Source organism: Pogona vitticeps, chromosome 2 (assembly GCF_051106095.1).
Source record: "Pogona vitticeps strain Pit_001003342236 chromosome 2, PviZW2.1, whole genome shotgun sequence".
NCBI lineage: Eukaryota > Metazoa > Chordata > Lepidosauria > Squamata > Agamidae > Pogona > Pogona vitticeps.
The window spans coordinates 301,516,193-301,539,766 of NC_135784.1; the positions used below are offsets into that span (position 1 = coordinate 301,516,193).

Sequence of the window (23,574 nt, forward strand, 5' to 3'; positions counted from 1 at the left end):
AATCTATTTTTAGATATTGCATGACACTGGGTTTCTAAATTTAGTTCCAGAAGTCCCTAGAGCTGACTTCAATGTATGCAGGTCTGCCTTCCTTGCTAAACAGAGGATCACGTACTGGAAATCTTCTTTGAAATATAGAGGGCAAAAAGAAGGCATTGGAAGTTCAACAGTCTACCTATAGATTTAGGAAGGGTGAAATATGGAAAACATTCTTAGGGTATCTCTCTGACTAACCCTTACCCCTGGTTCCAATGCAATGGAATGTGATAATTGGAATCTTTGCCAACTGCCCAAGATGCAGATGATGTTTTTGAAAAAACAAATTGCAAGAATTTTAAGATGTGATGGAGTAATAATAATGGGAGATTTAAATTATATGTTGAGCAGCATATTCTGCCAAATATGGCCCTTCCAAGAAATTTCTGGCTTATGCTGCTGATAAATTTCTCCTACAAAAAGGAGAAACTAGAGGATTGACTTTCCTGGAATTGATTCTAACCAATAGAGATGATTGTGGAAGAAGTGGCCGTAAGGAGATCTCAGAGGGAAAGTTAACATATTCTCCTTAAGTTCTTGATTTCAAAGGAAGCCAAAGCAGAGTGTCACTGCATGTGTTTGCTGAATTTTAGGAAAGGCAATTTTATTAAATATGAAACACTGATAATAAAGATCCCACGGCAGGAGATTGTAACAGGAAAAGAAATCCAAGATGGGTGAGAGTTTCTTAGAAAGGAAATTCTAAAGGCGCAACTACAAACAATTACAACAAGAAAAAAAGCTGGAAGACATTTAAAAAAAAAAGACCAATGTGTCTTTTGAAAAAGCTCAGAGAGGACCTTTTTTTATTTTATTTTATTTTATTTATACCCCGCCCATCTGGTCTAGCGACCACTCTAGGCAGCTTCCAAATACATAGATAAAGACATACAAATATACACAAAAATTATAACATCAGATAATAAATTAATAAATTATTCAAGATGGCAAGAAAAAGAAGAAGAAGTAATCAAGTTTAACTGGAGGGAAGGCCTTCTTTCCACTTCCCATAAAAGTGTTTTGTTTAATTAAAAACAAAACAAAACACTTCTATAGGAAGTGGAAAGAAGGCCAGACCACAAAGGAAAAGTGTAGACAAGTAGCAAAGAATTCCAGGGATGGTATTAGGAAGGCATTGAGCTGAGGTTAAGCAATAGACGCTAAAAGCAACAACAACAACAAAGGTACATGCTCTTCGTTGTGTTTGGCTGAGCTGCTTTGCTATGGATGTCAACCTGACCAATCAGTAATGGACTGTCCTTTTTTTTTTACACCCCATTTGATGGTAGGGGTGACATTTGCCTGCTTCCAGCCTTCAGAGGCTTCAACTGTTCTATACCAGTTCTAGACAGATTGTAGGTACGAGGCTCTGAGATTGTATCTTCCTTTGTATTCCCTTTATCTTTCTTCACAGGAGGTTAGAATTTCTGGCTAATATTACCATTTGGTTGTGTTTGTCCTCAGACTTCGAAATTATGCCAGATAACTCACTGGCCATGTACACCAGCCTTCCTGGTACACCGAGGCCACATAGAAGCCAGTCAACCCTTTTCCCAAATGCATAAACACTTAAAAAGGACAATGGAGCATGTAGGCCAGATGTGGGCACCCCATAAGGCTGCTTTTGCAGTTCCACTTCTTTTTTCCCTCTCTCAGAAAAGTTAAATATCAGTTCCTAGAAACCTATGGGAGTGGTGAATCGCCTTTTGAGTGGGTCTCAGCCCCCCACTGTTTTATTCAGAATCCATTTTCCACAACCAGAAGTGAACCTCTAATCAACTCATTTCTTTTGTGTATGTTGACATTTCTGGCATTTGTGCAAATGCTGGAGGGGCCCTAGGGTGGAAAAAGAGCTTCAAGGCCTCCCAGAAGGTTCTCTAGAGATGATTGCATGATGGTGATACACATACTGTATTAACAACTTTTCTGGCTGTTCAGCTGATGGGTTGGTGAATGTCTTAATAAGAAGACCCCATCTATCTAGCTGGCCTCCACCCAAAAGCGAGCAAACTTGGCCAAGAACAAGTATTGAATGACGGGTTTCAGTCAAATGTTGACTTCAATCACATTGCATTCTGAGCTGGGGAAAGAACACTTAGAGAACTGAAATTAAGTTATTGATTTAATTTTCAGAAACCCAGGGAGGGTACTGAAAGCACATCATAAATCACATCAGAATTCTTTTAAAAGCAAGGCTTCCTGAATGGCAGTCTTGGAAGCTGTCCTGAAGATTTTGAGTCTTGGAGTGGCTTTGCCAGTCCCACACCCCATAGTGAGTTTCCTTAGCTGAGCAGGGATTCGAATCCAAGCCTCCCGAGTTCTAGTCTGTCATTCCATCCACTACACCAGTGGTCCCCAACCTTGGGCTTCCAGATGTTCTTGGACTTCAGCTCCCAGAAATCCTGGCCAGCAGAGTTGGTGGTGAAAGCTTCTGGGAGTTGTAGTCCAAGAACATTTGGAGGCCCAAGGTTGGGGACCACTGCACTACACCACACTGGGCTCTATAGTTTTTTTAAAACAAAAATCACTCCTAGTTCTCTTTGTGTGGCCATCCTCAGTATTTTGTGTCTCTTCTATTTGTGCTATTCTCCAATATTGCTGACTTTGAAGGGAGGGAGGCCAATAATGTCTTGTTGACTCAGAGCACTTCCAGATTGGGGGGGGGGCGAACATTGGAGCAGTCTGGTTCGCATTTAGAATATTTTTAGTACAATTTATTTCACTTCATCAATCTTTTGGTTGGCACTGATTGACATTTTTTGTTGTTGCATGAGAAGAATTCAGACAGGTCTTTGGACTACCCCCTTGTTTCCCCCCGTCAATTAATGGCACTCCTCTTCATGCCTTTTCCCACAGCCATCATTCAGCGGCCGACTTTCCTTTTTGTTGCTGTTAAATAAAGTAAGTGAGATAGCGAGACTGCAGTGCCTCTACCTACAGTAGTATAGTACACATAATACTGCCAGTGTGTCTTATTTATCTAGAATAGTGCTGAATCAATAGGAAAATATATTTTACGGAATGTAAAGTGGTAAAATAAATGAAAATAAGGGGGGTTGCGTTTCTCCATCATCTCTTTCAGTGTCACAGTCCACCAAGTATGTTGGAGGACTATCACCCCAGATAATGCTGCCCACAGCTCTTGTTTTTGGTGTGGATTAACCATCCATATGAGCTACAGAACAGGCTAATCAGGAGTGCTCTGAATCACACACACACACAAATACTGTAGCGTAATGCTGTGCCAGAAAGGAGCAGGATAGCTCTAAGTCAAAAGATGTGTGGATGCTGTAAACCAAACAGCACCAAAAGCAATCCAGATAGTGAGCTATTCTGCGAGTGTGGATGTGCCTTCAGATAAAAGCCATTCTTCCATGGCGGCATAACTGTTAATGCCAAATTAGCTAGTGGAAAGATGATGACTGTTTCTGACCCAGTCTAGGAAAAAGCATTCAGTTGGTGTGAGTGAATGATACCAAACTGATCAATCAGGAAAGTGGCATGATTTTCCAGAATTGCCTGCCATGTTTTTCATGGAGTGGCCATAGGCTATACCTGAGATTTTTATTGTCCAGTTCTTTCCCCTTCCTGCGTACCAGACATTACACCCACTGCTGTCCCATACCTGCCATTGCCATTTCTGACAGTGCCAAACTCCAAGTTTTACCAGGAAACATGGTCCAAGATCCTGTTTAACAGTGAAGAAGCTCCACTGATGTGGCAGGCAGAATAGGAGAAAGAGGGCACCTGGTTAATGCTGCTGCATTTGATGGTGGTTTATGGGTGTGGAGCTGTGCTTGGACACCCAAACAGGGTCCAACTGGCATGCCTGCCAGCCCTCTTGCAGCACCTGGCCATTTCTGATGTCTGGGAACCGCTTGCACAAAGATGTGTGAGATTATTTCCTGCACAAGCATGCAGAATATAGAATGGTTTGCACGACTGGAAACTGTTCATATGGTATGGTCCCATGGGATCCTCGCTATGAGGTATAGGATGTGCATGTCTTCTTTCCTAGCAGAGTCGTATGTTTGATATACTAAGCAGGGAAGGGGGCCTGTCTTCTGACTGCTACTGCAGCTCCTTTCTCTACCACCTACCTATCTGAAAAAGAGTAATTTATGATAGATTGCTGAGCTTCTAGGGTCTCGAAGAGGTTTCACCTGCACCGTCAGTGAATTCCTGTGCTCTTTCTCTCTCTGCATGCATGCATACATGCATGCAGCTTCTCATCCCTTCTCAGCTGATACTGGAAAGTTGTGAGCCTTCTGTGTTAGATGTTCCTGAGAATATATCGGAAATTTGTTTTGTCATCAGTAGCAGTTTTCGTACCATTTTCAAACATAGATAGACATGGTTGTTGTGGTTTTTTGGGGCTCTTTGGCCATGTTCTGATGGTTGTTCTTCCTGACGTTTCGCCAGTCTCTGTGGTCAGCATCTTCAGAGGACTGGCGACTGAAGATGCTGCCACAGAGACTGGCGAAACGTCAGGAAGAACAACCTTCAGAACACGGCCAAAGAGCCCAAAAAAACCACAACAACCATTAGATCCCGGTCATGAAAGCCTTCGCAAATACATAAATAGACATGTCGGAAGCTAAACAAAGCAAAGCAAGAATTCAGTACTGCACAGTTGTGAAAATATTCTAGTCACAAAACAGCAAGCTAACCTGTAGAAGAAATGACAAGTGCATGTGCTAAGACTGACATATTTTACCACCTCAGGAGCACCGTTGTAAAATATGAGCAAAGTGTGTCATCTGGTTTAATCCTCAGTTACAAATATACGTGTCGTTTTGCTTTGTGTTGAGGCTTTTCAACGATCCTCAATATTTTGTCAGTTTGGGTCATTTCTTTCCTGTCATGCAGTTCTTTAGGTTTATAAGGGGGTATGAGCAACCTAGAACCTTCCAAATGTTTTAGTCTAAAAATCTCTGACCATTATAGCAAGGGGAAAATGCCTGTGAATGCATGTCCTTTTGTGGTCCTTCCATAGATATTTGTTTGGCCACTAAGGTAAAGCATTATGGAATAGACAAGAGATATTTGGTCTCATCTAGCATAGTTTTTATTTACATTCTTAGATTTCTAGTCCAAAGCCTCTAATGCTTGTTCAGCCCTGGTCTATTTCAGTTGATTCATTCCATTCTATAATGCACTAAAGAGAAGTATGTGGCTACACAGGCTTCCTTCATTGTGGGAATATTGCCTTGGGTTGTCCTTTTTATGGTCACTTGCTTTCAGTGTCAGAATGTACCTTGTTAACTCAGTAGTATGCAGGAGTAAGTTTTAAATTTTGATTTTCTGTCAAGCTCTCCATGACATTGGAAGCCAGTGTTTTTACACACTGGTTGGTTTTGCATATTACACTAAACACAAAATCCACAATAAATTATGATACGAATCAGAAAAAAACATGCATGTACCATGTTTCTTTTCTGATACTTTATTCCTTTTTCTCTGTGGATGAAATAAACTAACAAACAAGATTTCGATGGTAACATTTTGGGATCATAGTTAAGGGCCTGCAATCAAATGAGGATTCATAAGACAACTTTAAACCCTGTTTTAAACCTGACTTGTCTTAACATTCAATCCAGTCCATCATACTGGCTGTCCAGCTAGTAATCCCATTTTAAAATGACGGAGTGTTTACATTTTAATGGCTTTTGGAACTCCTTACAGAGGAGCATCATATGGAAGTGTGGAGGGTTATAAATATTTGAACATTTTCTGGGAGAAATATAAAAGATGAAAATAGCAGGAATTATGCTAATAAAACAAAAGGACTTTTGAAAAAAGGAATCTTGTATAGCAGAGGAATAATTTTATTTGCTGCCTAGTAAATTGTAATCTGTAGGAAATTTACAAAACAGTGGTTGTAACGAAGAATCTCTAAGCATCTGCTGGAATTTACATAGAAAGTGCGCAGAAAGGCAATGCAGATTCACATTGCTTCTAAAAATAAGGTAGCTATCAACCCGTTGAGATAGATACCAAAGAACACAGTAAAACCACAGTACAGTAGATTAGAATGGATATTGACATAACACACACCTTACCTGCATTTACTAAAGAGCTGCCACAGAAGTTGTAAAATAATTTTGGAAGATGTGTTGGCATGTTCTCAACAATGCTGCAGGGAGTGCGGAGATATCTGTTATTTTGAATGTGTAGTTTGACCCTGAGTTTTGGATGCTTGCTACTTGCAAGATCTGGGCTACATTTTCAGTCATTGCACACAGATGTGACTACAGTTCCTCTGTGATGGTGTGTTATTAGAGGAGCTTAAATAGGAATTTGTAATTATTTCCCTCTCTTATATTGCCATTCATCAAAGCCCCGTTGGTACTGCCAGATTATATTTTACTTTCAACAGTAGCTCTCCTGCCCTCCCCCCCTGCTACCACCCACCCGTCTGTTTCATCTGTAAGATAAATGCAGACAGAATTTAGGTCAATCCCCTCAACAGTGGCAGCCTCTCCTAACTCCCAAGACCCCCTGACACCCGCCCCATCCTTTCTGACTAAATGTTCTCTAAATGTTTGCTTTCCAGACTTTGCTGTAATGCAGCTGTCTGGTTGGGTGGTCTGCCACTTTTGTGCCTTATGAGCATGCCTGTAAAAACTGTAAGAAACTTGACCCCAGGAGGCCATAATCTCTTCTTCTTTTTTTGGTCGTGGTAGAGATGGGGGAACAAAATAGCTTAAATGAAATTGACTTGGACTTCAGCCAGGTGTTGTCAAGTCAATGGGAAGCAATGCTTTTACACAGCCATCACCAAAGAAATTGTAGACATGAGCATTTGTCTGAGATGTTCAGGTTAGGGAAAATTGGAGGCTGTTCTTGGCAGCATCTTGCTGTCCTGACTTCTTGTTTGCGTTAAGCATTGTCCCTGACACGGTAGTGTGGCATTAGGAGACCTCAGCTGTTTGTTTGAATCACCCTGAACATGATAAAATGACCTCCCACAGACGTGGGAAAAAAGTGTGCCATGGTTTGATTGACAAGCTGCTTTTTGCAGTGGGAAGGTAAAACTCTTGGCTTTCATTCTGTGAAGCACTTGGATTTCTGGAGGAAAACATAATGGTGTCAATGGTGGTTGCTACCCCTAGAGTTGTAGTACTTCTGTTGTAGGGAGCGGGGGGGAAGAATCCCCCATTTGAGTGATTGCGAGGGGATGGTTCTCTTTTGGAAGGTGCCCTTCATTTGAAGGCTTGTCCAGTCTAAGTAGTTAATTGCCCATCTTCAGAGAGTACCTAGGGAAGTAGACTGAGGGCTGTCCAGACTGGCTGTTTTGGGTGTGGGGTGGATTGGGCTCCATAGGGTCTGTTGAGGTCAGGAGTAGGAGCACTGTGCCATTTGGTGTGGTTCTCTTGAAAACAAACCCGACTCACCCCACCCCCAAGTTCCAACTTGATAGCTGTCCTAGAAGGATACTGTGGTTGATAGTATCAAAGACCACAGACAGATCCAGGAGGATGAGCAAGGTTTCACTCGCCCGTCTGCCTCCTTTAGGAGATTGTCTTGCAGAGTGACCAGTGCCATTTGAGCCCCATGGCACCGCCTGAACCCATATTGAAATGGATGTAGGTCATCCCCCACCGTCTCCGTCAACATGCCTGGGATTGGAATGTTGGCAATGGGCCTATAGTTGTTAAGAACTTCCATTTCTAAATTGGATTTCTCTGGGATGGATCTGATAATGGTTTCCTTTATATGGGAAGGTTAATGATCTTAATGATGTGAGTAGCCCACGCCATGGTCGTTTTCTTTCCTGATTTTAAGAGTAAGTAGAGAGGAGATGGCGGCTTTGCAACATGCAAGTGCCTTGTCCACACCCTTAGGCCATCCTAGCTAAAATTGATCCAATTTAACTTGGCTAGATGGTGTATTGGACATCTCCATTACATCTATCAACAAGAACTTAAAGTCCCAACAGATGCTTTCAGCCTTAGATCTAAATTCGGCTGTCAGTTGGTTGCAACTCTCAACATTTGGATAGAGAAATTGGGTTTTTCCCCCCCAGAAGAAATCAGGCCATGTACATGGAAAAGTTCTGCCTGCTGGTTGGAAGCTGCTTCAATTAGTTGGATATTGTGGCTTCTTTTGGTGGACTTGAGTTGATTCTGTTATCTTCTGGATGCTTCCCTGATCGCCACCAGGTTGAATTCCGTGGGAACTTTCCTTCATCTGCTCTCTGGCCTTCTTTATAATCGCTTCATTGCCCTTAACTGCTCCATGAGCCATGGATAAGGCCAGGCTCTGCATCAAAGAGGATATTTAGGGGTGATTGTGTCTACAGCTTGAGTATCAGTGGGTGACCAGGAGCATCAGCCATATCAGCTGCAAAAGCTCCTAGGGCATTTTGGAAACCAGTTGGATCCATCAGCCTTTGGGGAAAATTATGGTAATGCCTCTCTCCTCCCCACAAATGGTTTCAGTTGTTCAAAGTCCAAATCACAGCAGGAGATGATCTTAGGGGTAGAACTCAAAACCTTTCCTTGTTCAAACATGAACACCAGCTTGAAGGTGTGACCTGAACATGTGCGGGCCCCATGACATATTGGTACAGTCCCGTGGTAGCCATGGACTTTCTGAACTCCAGACCTGTTCCACTCAACTGTGTCTCTACAGGTATATTGAAATTTTCCAGAAATACAAATCTGGGGTCCTCAACACAATAGTAGTGACCTGTTCTGTCAGGTCTGGTAGGAGTAGGGACAGCGATACTCTAATACCAGTCCTATTCTGTCCCTGTGGCCTAGTATGAGGTGAAGACATTCCAGACCCAGGTCTAATAGGACAGAGATCCTGCTGATGTGAATGGGGTTTCTATGGACTGTGGCAACACCCCTCCCTTCTCCTGTGACCTGCTGTGATGCTGAAACAAATATTGAGGGAGTGGGGGACATAACTGAGAAAAGGTTACTCCCCATTGCTGCCCCACCCAGATTTCAGTTATAGACACCGGGCTGGCTTTTTCATCTTCTATCAGATTTAATATTAATTCAGATTTATTTTGGACCAACCTGGCATGTAACAGCAACATGTGCCTATCATAAGAGTGATTATTATTATTATTATTATTATTATTTATTTATTTATTTAATTTATATCCCGCCTATCTAGTCGTGGTGGACTACTCTAGGCGGCCAACAACAGAGATAAAATACAATAACATAAAACAGCATAATTACAACAACAATTAAAAATAGGGAAACAATAAAGGAGAGAAGAAAATCAAAAGTTTGATACGGTGGTCTCATTTCTGCTGAGAGGAGGACCAGAGCATGGGACGGATGTGCTTTTCTGTAGGATGTGCTATTTCAGTTGTGTAAATATCCATATTCAGACAGTGGCTGAAATCCTGTTGCACATTTGTGCGAGTGGTACGACTTTTGGAAGTGAAATGGCTCAGGTGAATAAATCTCTGCAGAGTCCTGTGACTATGTGTAACCCATAAGGTCTGCGGAGATTTCTTATCGTAAGGCAATGAGCCTCTAAAAGTTATGCTATTTGGGTCAACGCACAACAGGATTTCAATCACAGAGTGTGTGTTGTCTCGACATGGCAGTTACTGAGCAGTATACAAACCATTTCATTTATTTTTTTAGTTTTAGGCTAATATTTTATCAGTGTTCTCCCCAGGAACATGAAACCATTCCCCCCCCCATGTTTTGTTTTGATTGCTTCATATGCTCCTTGACCTTGGCTGTTGCTTTACCACATGGGGATGTCTCTTGTGTTTTGTGTGCCCAAGGCATTTCGGGCTTAACATCAGAGAACAGAATTGCCCCTGTTATTTCTGGGGCATAGCAAAGGCCAGCATGCCTCTGCTTGTAGGATTAGGTGCGTGACTTTCCACATAATGAGCAGAACAAGCAAAGAGAGAGTGAAAATTGCATTTCATTAGCTGATGTCATCTATGGCATGTAAAATGAACTAGTGACCCAAATAACTGACTCAACCTTTCCTGTCAAGGAAAAGTACTCGGCTGGAGTGAAGGCTAATCCAGATTTAGCAGAGACTCATAGAAGTCAAGTTGATTAATTTTTCATATTTCTGATGGAAGTTGATTTGTGATGATCAGTAAGTCTGTCACTTGAGTGTTTGATTTATTTAGCCTGTATTAAACATTTATTATAATGCTTCCAACCAACTCTGTATCAATGGAGCTCATGAAAGGATGCCGTCAGTAACATGATCCAGAATCACCAGTTGGGCATTCCACAACATTTGTAATTTTTTCCCTGCATCAGGTAGTACCAAAAAAAAGGGGGGGGAGTTTTCATATTTCTTTGGCATTTGGTTTTTTCCCAAGAGATTGGTCACAGCATCCCTCTCTCAACCTGTGCGTGGCAAGCTATGTTGAGAGATTTAGAGTGATTGAGGTAGGTTGCCCTCCAAACACTCCTTGTGGCCTAGGACAGCTGCCTCACTCTGCTCTATGGTCATCGTGGCTGTGCTTAGAACCCAAAAGTGCCCCTCCACCTGTCATTCTCCAGAAGTTTAGGGTTTCAACTTGTAGAAGGTGCAGCTAGCTTGGCCATTGAATGGTTGGGGATTCGGGGAACTGATGTCTATAACATCTGGAGGACCAAAGGTAGAGGGAGTGTAGGAGTGACCAGCACCTCAGAAGAGCCCCTCTTTCTGGGTCATCGAAATGAGTCATTGACTTAGAATGAGTCATTGACTTAGAATGTTTCTGGACTGGAAGAAAACACATGGTAAGCAATTAGAAGGATCAGTGAATAGTTAATAAGGACTACTCTTTTTTTTTTTTTTTTTTGCAGGAGGTTTGAAATCTGCCAGTATAATAGATGAGGGATAGGCATCCTAGTGCCCTCCAGATGTTTGAACTAGTCAAAAACAGGCCTCCATTGTCCAGTGTATTTCAGGTAGCTAGCTACCTGGGAATAGATTGTGCTATAAGGAGTACAGTAGTTTAGTACATAGGGCAACTGTCCATGTTCCTAGTAATTAGAACTTTAAGAAGTTATTTTTTACATTATATTTCCCAGAATCTGGGATTCTTTAATTTGTAGCCTAAAAAAGTAACTTCTCTTGCAGAGGTTTTTGAATATCTGGTTTGTAATGTGCACGCTGGAGCCTATAATAACTCAGGCCTCCAGTATGTGCTCACTCTTCTACTCAGGTAGCTGCCACCAGTATTTCCAATTAATCAATTACTCAGAGAGACCAGTGTTACTTTAAAACTTAAACTTGTTTATTTGATCAGTAAAATATAATAAGAAAATCACCAGTTGATAATCAATTTCTCTCACTCACTGAACTCACTAACACACAGCTTCTAACTCTCACTGACTTTCTGGCACACTGTCTCTCAGACTCACAGAACTCCCCTCACACATCTCACACACCATATATATCCCAGCTCCTCCCACTTCTGCACCACCTTCCGTCCCCTCATTGGCTGCTGTTCCACTGCCCAGTTGTGACAGACAGGTGAGGGCAGGGCTGAACGTTACATGGTTAAAATTCCCCTTTTGATATACATCAGATATTTAGAGACTCACAGAGAAGAATAGCTTCAAGTTTCTCAGATATTCCACCCCTTTCTCTTTAACAGGCACTTACATTTGTAGTAGAACATTTTTAAAAAATCATTGTTTACAGGTGAGAACAGCAAACTGACTTCAACAGATGAGAGGGGAAAAAACTCAGCAGACAGGCAGGGCTCTCTTTAAATTCAGAGGTGGGAAAGAACAATTGGTTAGTGCTGGATAGGTTGACAGTCACTCAAGCTGAGAAAGGTCCAGTCCGGTGAAACAAACTACAGCCAGCATGCAAGGTTGTAAGAACTCCCAACAACTTTTTCCAAGCTCTTCTAATGACACATGTATACAGAAAGGGTGGGTGGGGAGCATAAGTAGTTTCCTCTAAAAGTAGGCAATTATGTGACTTCAGAAAATGAAACAAAAATTTCAGACTCTTTATCACAATGTTGGAATTGCTCATCTCTCTCAAGTTTGTCGGTGAGTGGTTCATGTTTGCATATACCTGTAATGAATTACTTAACCCATATCTCTCGGCGTACTTCTGAGTTCCAGCACACTGTTAGCGAATTAACCGTTATCATCATGAGAATTGAGGTGCATTGCTACACGATATACGCCAGTCTGTGCTGCGCACTTGAACAGTTCCTGAACTTTTTATTTGTGAACTTTCTTATAGAGTAACTTAAATCCTCTTTGTAGATGGATTTAGTGTCAGAAACTAGTCATTGGATACTGTTTAAGGCTCCTCTGGAGAGTTGTGCTCACTGTTCCTTAAAAACAGGTCTTCACGCATTAACTGCCTCTCACTCATCCTATTTAAAATGTTTTGCATGGGTGTTAAGGATTATGTGCTCATCCTTAAGTGTTTTGTTTTTGTGTCAAACTCCTGGTACTCTAGCGTGTTACCCAGAAGCCAATGGAAACGTTTATTAATGTGGGTGTACTTCAAAATAGTCATTAGGTGGCTCTTTTATGAAGTGTGATTCATAACAAATTGCTCTGACAACACTTCATGCAGGCAGTTTTTTCCTTCTGTGGATGCAAGTGAAGCTAGCAGAGTGGAAAATTCATTGTTTTAGGGCAGGGGTGGGCAAGTAATTTCTATAGGGGGGGCACATGAAAAATCTGAACTGTGTTCGGGGGCCGAACCAACTTTACTTAAAAATAAAGATAAGCAACTGATCAACTTTAGACAAAAAGCTATAAATGGTTTTGATGTTCAAATTGTTCAACAAGAGAAATCCAGTCTGTCTTGGGCTTGAACAAGTGCTTGGGCACCGGCCTGGAGCAGCGACCGGCAGGCCGGACAGGAGCGGCTCGCGGGCTGTATGTGGCCCTCGGGCCGCACTTTGCCTAAGTCTGTTTTAGGGGATATGGGGCGGTCAGAGGACCATGGCATTGTTTTGCTGGGGATTTGGAAGGGCAGGTGAGTCTGATAGCACCCAAACAACCCTCCAGACTGCATGGAAACTCAGAAGTTGCTGTTTGCCCAACCCTACTTTCAACATTCCCTCTAATTTTCAGCCCCATTGGGTGGGGCTCCGCCCATTGCATGTATGACTCTGCCCCTATGAGACTCCACCCTCCTACACACATGACTCCGCTCCCTCATGCGGGTTCTGGCCACAACTAGAACCAAAGGGGCTGGAAACACTCACTGTAGGTATGTGGAGACGGACGAAAACTGTGCAGAGTTGGCGCAGCTCTGCTTGCCCTTGAGAGGGCCTTGCCTAGGGCATTCATGGAATTCTAAGTCGTACCAAAAAAAAGCATAAAATAGTTGAAAAATAACAACAATTACGGTCATGATAAAATCACAGTTTTTTTAAATTACAGAGAAGATCTGAAGTAAAATAACAAGAAGGAAGTTAAAATAGAAATTAAACTTTTTGTCTTTATATGTTTTGAGGGCAAGACCAAGAGCATGTGATGTTAACTGCCTGAGCATCATTCGTGTGTATCTTCCCGCTTGCATCCAGCATGGCTTTAGTTAGAGCACATGTGACGTGTGGGGAACTTTTAAAAGCTTCTAGGCTTGAGGAAGGGTCACTGCCAGTCCAGAAGGACGTTCCGCCACGCCTTATGCATCAGGAATGTTCACACACCGTAGACTAGTTGAAAAAAAATTTGAGTTGGAAGGGGCCTATAAGGCCATTGCGTCCAACCCCCTCTACTCAGTTTGGGAATCCAAATCAAATTAAGAGTCATCACTCTTGTATTCTGTTTGCTGCCTGGTTTCTGATGACAGCCACTATCTCTCTCGTTCTCTCTGTCTCCCTTTTTGCCCCTGATTTTTGGTGCATCAAGAACAGGAATGTGGAAGACCCAAGAAGCTTCGAGGGAGCTCTAATGCCTATGAGGAATGGGTGGCAGTGGGAGGGGGCAGGTTTAAAAAGCCTTGCATTTTACAAAGAATCAGATATGCCCCTGACCAAAAGCCCCCACTTACAGTCTTAATAGACATAATGCAAATGGAAGAAAGGAGAGGGGAGGGGAGGAATAAAATGAATAATAGGAGATAGAGCAAATTATATTTGCTTTATATAATAACCTGGATGAATAGTCATAAATAAACCCTGTTCTTGGAAAAGAAATGCCTGTGGCATTTGATTCTAACGGACTCCTAAAATTTCACCAGCAGCATCGAGCCTGGATGTTGTAACCCAGAAACACAAATTGACAGAGCTCAAATGGGTTCAATCTGCCTAATTAATAAATCTCAGGGCTCAGCTTTGCTTGGCCTTGATCTCTCCCCCTCCCCCATCTGCCCTAGCATTTCTGCACAGGAATTTATATATTTTTCTGCAGAGAATGCACAGAACGTTACATATTCCTCTTGTAAAATTACTGTAACTTATGAAAGAGCTCTTCTGCTTTTTGGGAACTTGCAGAAGAGGCGAACACCGTAGCCCTTGTGACCTGTCATTTAAGGGTCTGATGTGCTGTATAAGGATTTTTGAAATCCCTCTCTTAGATTTATCGCTGTCATGCAAAACTAGCTCCACCTACCAAAATGATTTCATAGAATCATTGTAGGGATGGAAGGGACCTTGGAGGTCTTCTAGTCCAACCCAAGGTAGGAGACCTCATCATCATTCTTGCTCAGTGTTTATGAACACACATGATGCATAGGGCGTATAGTTTGCAGGGAATATCAGGGAGGCTAGAAGCAGAAAGCAAAAAAAAAAAATGCCTGTATTCCCAGCAAGTTATTTTATGGAGAACTAGTTGGAGAGAAGTTTAGGCAACCAACTGACTGCTGAGCCAGCAGCTTTTAACAGGAAATTGCTATGCTTTTGTTCTCTTTAAAATTGATTTTTGTTTGGCTATTCCTTTAATATGCTTAATTTTCAGAGTTTTTAATATTTGTAACCTACTGACCAAAATCCTGTTGTGTTTTAATGTGGTTGGTGTAAATCTCAGCAGCAAATTGTCGCAAGTCGAGACGTTGGTGTAGGCAAAAGGTAGTTTGCTGTTACAGACCAAGTTGTGCTACTTGGCAGCCAGTAGAAAATCCCTTTGCAACTTGCAGCAATTTCTGGCTAAGATTTATGTCAATTAATTGCCAGTAGGCATAACTAGAAGGGACGTGGTGGCGCTGCGGGTTAAACCGCAGAAGCCTCTGTGCTGCAAGATCAAAAGACCAGCAGTTGTAAGATCGAATCCAAGCATTGGAGTGAGCTTCTGTCGCTTGTCCCAGCTCCTGCCAACCTAGCAGTTCGAAAGCATGTAAAAATGCAAGCAGATGAATAGATACCACCTCGATGGGAAATTCACGACATTCCGTGTCTAGTCGTGCTGGCCACATGACCACGGAAACTGTCTTTGGACAAACACTGTCTCTATGGCTTGGAAACAGGAATGAGCACTGCGCCCTAGAGTCGGACACGACTGGACTAAATATCAAGAGGAACCTTTACCTTTACCTTAGGCATAACTAACAGGATTTTGCCCCTTGTGTTTTTAGTTCTATCTGGGTTTTCCCCCCAATTGTCTTCTGACCTGTGTGTTTGATTCCATTATTGGGGAAAAGGTAAGGCATTGAATAAACAAGTAAACAAGTAATAATAATAAAAAGAACTGAGAAAAGTTAATTTTGGAACGGTGAATCCCAGAATCCCATAGCTAACGCTGCTAACATTAGCGGCAATGCTCACTGCAGGATTCCACGCTCTTACGGGAGTTGGAGGAGGATGTTATTGATGGGTGCCCCTCTGCCCGTCTCTTCTTCATATTTACCTGCCATCCAGCTCCCTTCCTAGAGATAGTACACACTGTTTCTGACTCTCTTTTTGGCAGGTAATGAGATGGAAAGCAAGAAACATGTTTCAGATGGCTTTATATGCATGTGTGTCAAGATTTAAAATTTTGTATGTATAGAGTGTTGAAATCATTAAGGGTGTGTGGAAAAATCAGCCTTGAAAAGGAAAGTGTGTTTAAAATTAAAGCTTGAATAATAGTTTGCTAAATTTATTGCAAAAAATAAAAATAAAAAATAAATCAGCCAACTCTCCAGCTAGGAATAATTCCTTGAAGTGTTTGAAAAAAGTTTGAAAGACATGGAGAAAAGACAGCGATGAGGGAATGAACATCCAGCAACAGAGTCTAATGCATGTATTTTTAATCTGTATCCTGATTCTTTATTTGGCGTGAGGGGCATAGTGAAATGTGGTAAGTTGTTTCTTGAGAGAGAAGGGAAAGTAATGAAATCATTACTGGGAGACTTGAGGCCAGTTTACTCTGCTGATTATTAAAAGCCTGAATATTCATAAATTTAAAGGATGATAAGCCGCATAACAGTTTCAGAATGTAAGACGACAGATGATGAAAATTGGCCCTTTTCAGCTGCTAGAACGATGCTGTTCCAGGGAGAATAGGCTTAACTATTGACAGTATGTGTGAGCAAGATGCTTTCTTTGTCAGAGCTTGGAAAAGTTACTTTGTTGAACTACAGCTCCCAGATGTACCACTCCCATGCTAGGTGATGGGAAGTTGTGAGCCAAAAATATTAATTTTCCCAGGCTCAGAAGTTTATGCACGGCCTCTTTGTTGATGTTTTGCTTTACAGTGGTGCCTCGCTAGACAATTACCTCGCAAAACGGTTAATTCGCAAGACGATGGTTTTTGCAATCGCTGTAGCGCTTCTTAAAACGGTTTTCCCCATGGGCGATTTTCGCTAGATGATGTTTTGGTCCGTGCTTCGCAAGACACTTTTTTTTAGGATGGTTTTTTGCAAAACGACGATTTTGATAGCTGGGTCCGCGCTTCGCAAAACGGTTTTTTAAGGGATGGTTTTTTGCAAGACAGTGATTTTAACAGCTGTGTCTGCGCTTTGCAAAACGATTTTCCTATGGGCGATTTTTGCAAGGCGACGATTTCCCCCCCTATTGGAATGCATTAAATAGATTTAAATGCATTCCAATGGGGAACCGCATTTCGCAAGATGATGTTTTTGCAAAGACACCAATTTTCACTGGATGAATTAACATCGTCTTGCAAGGCACCACTGTAATTGATTGAGAGGTTCAATGTTCTGTTTCCTTCTTATCCATGGTCTTCTCTGCTGTACCAAACCATGGGTTGGTGAGGCTCAATGCAAACACAAAATTACTCACACACTTGCAACTAAGAGATCATCAAAAGCCCAGTTTGGAAATATAACTATTTTTGCATGACAGTTTCCAAGATTCCCTAGCCAGCAGAACTATGGGGCATTCTGGGAGTTGTCATCCCAAAACCAACATGTCCTAGCTCTGAGGAAATGTTATAGTCAAACTGGGCCTAATTGTCTTTAATAGTTGCCCTTTGTACAACCCTTCACAGCAGAAAAATCAGGATCACGTTGCTTGTAATGACAAAATTCTTACCCAAGTTGCGTTGGATTGTATTTTGTTGTCTGGGAAGGCCTTAAGATCATATTTAATAGATATTTATAATTATTCCTAATGCCCAGGCACCAACCCTGGAGAGCATTTGTATTTCTGTTAATTATACTCACTGTTCACATATTGTCAAAGCACTCTCCTTATTCACTGGGACTAGAAATTTGAATATTTTTAAAATAATTGACTCAAGTTTTTTCCCCCTCAGAAATTGATGTACTATGGCATCAGATTCCAACTCAAAAACTGCAGCAGGTAAACAGCTGAGTACTGTGATTAAATGAACCTGCTGTGAGCAATAAATGTCAACATTCTTAAAGGCATTTTTCCAATGGCAGTTAAAAGCAGGAACTCTGACAGCTCCTACTGAGTTTGGAGGTACTGAGAGGTACAGAACGACGTGCCGCACTGTGGAGGCACCGTCATGTCGTTCCAGTCTTCTTTTCCTCCCCGCTCTACAACCTTCTCGGTTCCTTTCCACCAGCAAAACCGCTGCTCTGGCAATATTATGTGGATAGCTTCCTTAACGAATGTCAAAAGGTTCGTGCTGCTCTAGCTGTTGCACAGTCCTAAAAAATAATTAGGCATTGTACACAAAGAACCCATTGCCATTGAGCTGCAAGATATTTTTGTTTTTTCCTCCTTTTTTAAAAAAAATGTTTCTTTTTTGGGTGAAGAGGGACATCCTGGTAGTTATCCGTGTCCATCAAGTGCACTTTAGGTTTCCAGGGTGACAGAGCCCAGTTCCCTGTTCAGAACTGCTGCTTCTTCAGAGCTTTATTTGGTTTCTATCTTTGGAGAAGGAGAAATTGCTCAATTGCATACTTAACAAAAAGATGTGCTGAATTTCGCCAGTCCCAAATGCCACAAACTGTGTACCTCCCATTGCAGTACTTTTATGCTGGGTAGGGACTGCGACAAACTCTGCCTCTAAATGCCAAGGCCATCCATACACTATTATATACTCCCAGTTACTGTATACAGATATGAAAGCTGGACATGGAAGAAAGCAGACAAGAAAACAATCTTTTTTTCTGCAATGTAGTGCTGGAGGAGAGCTTTACAGATACCGTGGGCTTTCCCAAAAGATCAACGTAAGTCTGAACTTTCTGTAAAAGTAAAATGACAAAGCATGAGGCTCTTGTACTTTGGATTCATCCTGAGAAGATAAGAGTTGCTGGAAAAAACTGTAATGCTGGGAGAGCTGAAGAAGCAGGGAAAAAAGAAGACCGAAGATGCGATCGATTGAATCAATCAAAGAAGCCACAGCCTTGAGTTGCAAATGCTAAGGAGGGCTGTTAATGACAGAACCTTGTGGAGGTCACTCTTACATAGGGTCACCGTATGTTGAAACAATCATGTGGTGCCTTTAATGCTAGATTTGATTAGACATCCTTCAGTCTCGAGAGACTATGGTAATGTGATCTGTATGGAGGACTTGGAACAGCGTCTAGTGTGGCTGAGAAGGCCAATTTAAGAGTGACAGTTCCTTCCACACTGAAGACAAATACAATCTGCCCCCTGTCCAGCTCCCTGATTTTACTGGTTTCGGGACTCCCTCTTTGCCTTGGCCTGCTGGACAAGGGTCTCTTCAAATTGGGAGAGGCCAGGCTGCACTGCCTACTTTGAGGTTGAACGCACAGATGTCAAGGTTTCCCATCTGTTGATGTCCATTCCTAAGGCCTTCAGATCCCGCTTGCAGATCTCCTTGGATTGCAGCTGTGGTCTCCCTCATATTTATTGCAACATTAACTTAAATGTGTCACATATCTATTATTTTGCTACAGTAAACTAATGTTGTGGAAGACTGTAAATGCTGGTGGTGAGATTCGGAATACTAGGAAGTCTTCAGACATAAGTGACCACTGTTTACCAAACCACCCTGTGATGAAACCATGGCAGTGCAAACATTCTGAGTTAGTCTGTTGCCTAAAAAATGGTGAAGAATCTAGACCCATCTTAAAATTAGCATTTTTCATTGGGGCATAAGCTTTCAAGGGCTACCTATGAGTGAAGTAGTCTGCAATCCACAGAAAACGTGCTAATTTTTTTGGGAAGTTTCTAATAATCTAGTAAAGTTAGGTACTCCCCTCGGTGGGGGATGAGGGCCAAGTGTCCTCTGATGTTGTTGAAATGCAGTTCTCATGAGCAGAAATCCAGCAAAGATAGTGGAACAGAAAATGCTTGAAGTTGCAGACCAACAACATCTGGAGGACCACATGTTTCTCATTAGTGCTGTCAGACATTAGGTGGACTAGTTCAGGGGAAACCATGACTGTAACCATTCTAGACAACCACCATTGTAAATATGATTGTTCTTCTTTGTGGTCTCTGTGAATGCACACCAATGGGTTTAATCTGTGCTTGCGCAGAGATCTCTGGAATATTCTAGAGCTCAAACATGTGTTCGCTAGGACTGCCCCCCCAGTACATGCGCAAGCGCAGATTAAACCCATTAGTGTGAATTCACAGATGACCATGAAGAAGAACCAGAGTTACAGGTAAGTAACCTCTCTTTTTTGTTATGGACAGGGGATAAGATGGTTTTTGGAACATTAGAGTTTTTGGATAGTGTGCATTAATATATTTTGGACTACATCTGCTTTTTGATCATTTATAACTAGCTTATAGAATTTGTTTCCATAAGATGAGCTAATGGCAACTGACTTTAAAGGGAGATTATTAGATGCATTCATGGATGATCTGTCTGTGGACCAAGGTTAATTTTTTTTTGCCACAGTAATTAAATGCTAATTAATGAAAAGCTTGATATTCCTGGAAGAACTTATTGAAATGGACTCCAGTGATTTAACAGTCTAGTCAGTAGAGCAAAAACCAATGACCCCTTCGTGCTTTACAGTTACTGCCAAGTCTTGATGGACATGCAAAGTCTGTAGCTAATCATGAATTGCAGACATAGTTCTTGGTAACATGGACTTCTTAAGTGGGAGATGCTCTGCCATAGAAAAATCTCACTGATCTATCTCTGGGTAGAATAAAAGTCTGTGAGGCCATAGCAGTTCTTGACATATCCTGCACATATGCAGTTCTAATTGAGTAAAAGTCCTCCTACCCCTGCACCACGCCACCCGGGACGTGGTGGTGCTGTGGGCTAAACCGCAGAAGCCTGTGCTGCAGGGTCAGAAGACCAAGCAGTCGTAAGATTGAATCCACGCGACGGAGTGAGCGTCCGTCGCTTGTCCCATCTCCTGCCAACCTAGCGGTTCGAAAGCATGCAAATGCAAGCAGATAAATAGGGACCACCTCGGTGGGAAGGTAACAGCGTTCCGTGTCTAAGTCGCACTGGCCATGTGACCACGGAAGATTGTCTTTGGACAAAACGCTGGCTTGGAAACGGGGATGAGCACCGCCCCCTAGAGTCGAACACGACTGGACAAAAATGGTCAAGGGGAACCTTTACCTGTACCTTACCCCTGCAGTGTATAAATTAGAAGTGTGTAGATCTCACCATACTTCCTGGGGAAATTTGGGTGGAGTTGTACAAAACACAAATTGGCATTCATCTAGTAAGAGAGTGATCCGTTTTGAAACATATTTTGAAGTGTTCTGCACTACCATGAGAATTTTGCTCAGTAAGTCTTTGTACCTAAGAAGCCAACATGCTTGCATGGAATCTTTGTGTTTGCTTATGTCTATACTGTACGCTAGAACTGATCCAAAAGAAGCTTAATTTGAGATAAATTTATAATGGTCTGCCGTCATGTTAATTCTAACTTACAGCAACTCTGTTCAGGGTTTTCTAGGTATGTAGTACTCAGGTTTACCATTCCTTTCTTCAGGCAGCATCCTGCAGCTCTGCAGCTTGCCCAAGGCCACACAGGCTGACTTTTTTGGGGCACACAGTGGAGAATTGAACTCCCAACCTCTGGCTCTTTTAGCCACTTGCCTAAGTCACTGATCTATCCAGCCATGTCATTTTTACCACCAGCATTTTTTTTACCAGTTTTCCTGTGGTTTTATTGTCCACAGTCCCATCTGTCTGTAGACCTTACCCTAACACAGGGACACTGAACCTTTTTTGGTCCAAGTGCCCAAACTGGACGGGGAAAAAACCCAGCGGGCTGCGACTCACAGCGGCAAACGCAGAAGTGACAGTGGCAGAACCGGAAGTGGCGATGGAAGGGGGAATTCTGGGCATGGAGGTGCCTTGAGACCCCACTCTGGATCCGCTGCCAACGCCAGCTGCGGATCTTGGCCTGTCGCCTGTTGAAGTGCCAACACCGCATCTGCAGTCGCCTCCGCAGGTTTGGCTGTGGGGAGGAGGAGTGATCCGGTGATTTATGGCTCATATGCCCACAGAAAGGGCTCTGCGTGCCACCTGTGGCACGTGTGCCATAGGTTCGCCATCGCTGCCCTAACATATTGGATACCTGCCATACCCATCTGATAAAGTCAGCTGCTGTTCATGGAAGAACAGGGCATGCACAGACTTCACACGGCTTAGAGGGAACGTTGGTGGGAGCTCATGAAGTTGACACAGCCCCGTTCCCTGGTTTTTCTCGCAGCCATTGTTCAGCTGGCCACAGTGGCTTTTCTTTTTATTTTCTTAATTAAAATAAGTGGTATATTGAAAGAGGGGTGCATCAACCTATTAGAGTTGTGCTGCGTCAATTAGTAAAATATAAAAGAAGATGAAAATAAAGGAGGAGGGTTTTTTTCACCTCTTCCATCACAGGGTTATTACCTCAGATAACGCCGCCCACCACTCAATTTGTGTGTGAGCTAACCATCTGTGTAGGCTACACAACAAGGTAAGTAGGATCACCCTGAATTATATTAAAGAGAATACATGCCCTAGACTTGTGCCAGAAATGTGCACAATAACTGTTAAAAGAGGATGGGTGGATCAGTCCAAGTAGAATCAAGTGAGGACACTGTAATTTGATCGGAACCAAACCGTACTAACAGTGATCCATATACCAATCCATATACAGTACTTGTCTGAGCAGACTCTAATTATGTGTGTTATTATTTATTTATTTTATTTTATTTTATTTTATTTTATTTATATCCCGCCTGTCTGGTAACGTGACCACTCTAGGCGGCTCACAACGTCATAATACAATTATAATATGCTTAAAGGCTAAAGATTACTTACAGCTATACTGGTTTTTAGTTTTTAACAATATGTTTTAGAGGTGCATTCTGTACTTTCCCCATATGTCTTTTTAGATAGTTACCGCCTATAGTTTTAAAATATAATTAAATCATTCTTTTTGGAATTTTATTGTGTTTTCATGCTGCTATATTTTGGATTGAATTCTTAAGTATTTGCTTGCAATGTAAGTTTAGTATTGCTATTTTCATATACTGTATATGTTTAAGCACTTGGGCTTATAATTTTTCATAACTGCAAGACCTTTGGGATGTTCTCACTTGCTTTGAAGTCTTTTTGTGCATATGGAACATAGAAGTGTTGTAGACAAAAAAGCTTGTAGAAATAAAGAAGCTGACGTTGCCTGGAATCACTGCGACGGTAAAAAGATTTGCACCATGATAACAAGATGAATTTTGATATGATTAGAAATGGTTGTATTATTTCATTCTGGAATTAACACTTTTAATGAGATGAATGCCAGCTGCGATGAATACAGGCTTCTGATTTTTCCCTAGAGGTCTGTAGGGTTCCTTAGTTAGATATTCAGGTATCAGTTAGCAAAGTGCAGTGTTAGAACTGGCCACTAGAGAGAGCTAGAGCATATTTCCTGCCCTGAAATCCTGTTTGTGCAAATATAGTACATATGTAGAAGTCTCAGCGGGTAGCAAAGTTTGAAAATGAAGCATTTCCTACTTTTGTCCTACATGGCCCTGCATGGCTTCCAAATGATGAAAGTTTATGTGGGAGATGTGCAACAAAAATAGGAAGCATTTAATTTCCAGAAATCACTCCTACTGATGACATAAGCCTTCCATGGGGCCATTGCATCTAGTTTCAGCCCCTGTGTTTTTCTGGCTTACAAGTAACAGCAATATAACGTATAAATAATATGTCACTTGACGAATTGCATAATCAGAGCAATGACAGCAGTAACTGCAACTTCAACTACCAAGAAGTAATGAGTAATGTGTGGAATTTCTTTTTTAAAATAGTATTTATGAGCTCCAAGTATTAT

At 41.9% G+C, this 23,574-nt stretch overlaps 1 protein-coding gene across 4 annotated transcripts in view; it reads left to right on the forward strand.

Moving 5' to 3' along the window:
* MYO5B (myosin VB) overlaps positions 1–23,574 on the forward strand; it is a 339,707-nt gene that overhangs the window by 68,163 nt on the left and 247,970 nt on the right. The gene's annotated exons all lie outside the window — the stretch shown is intronic.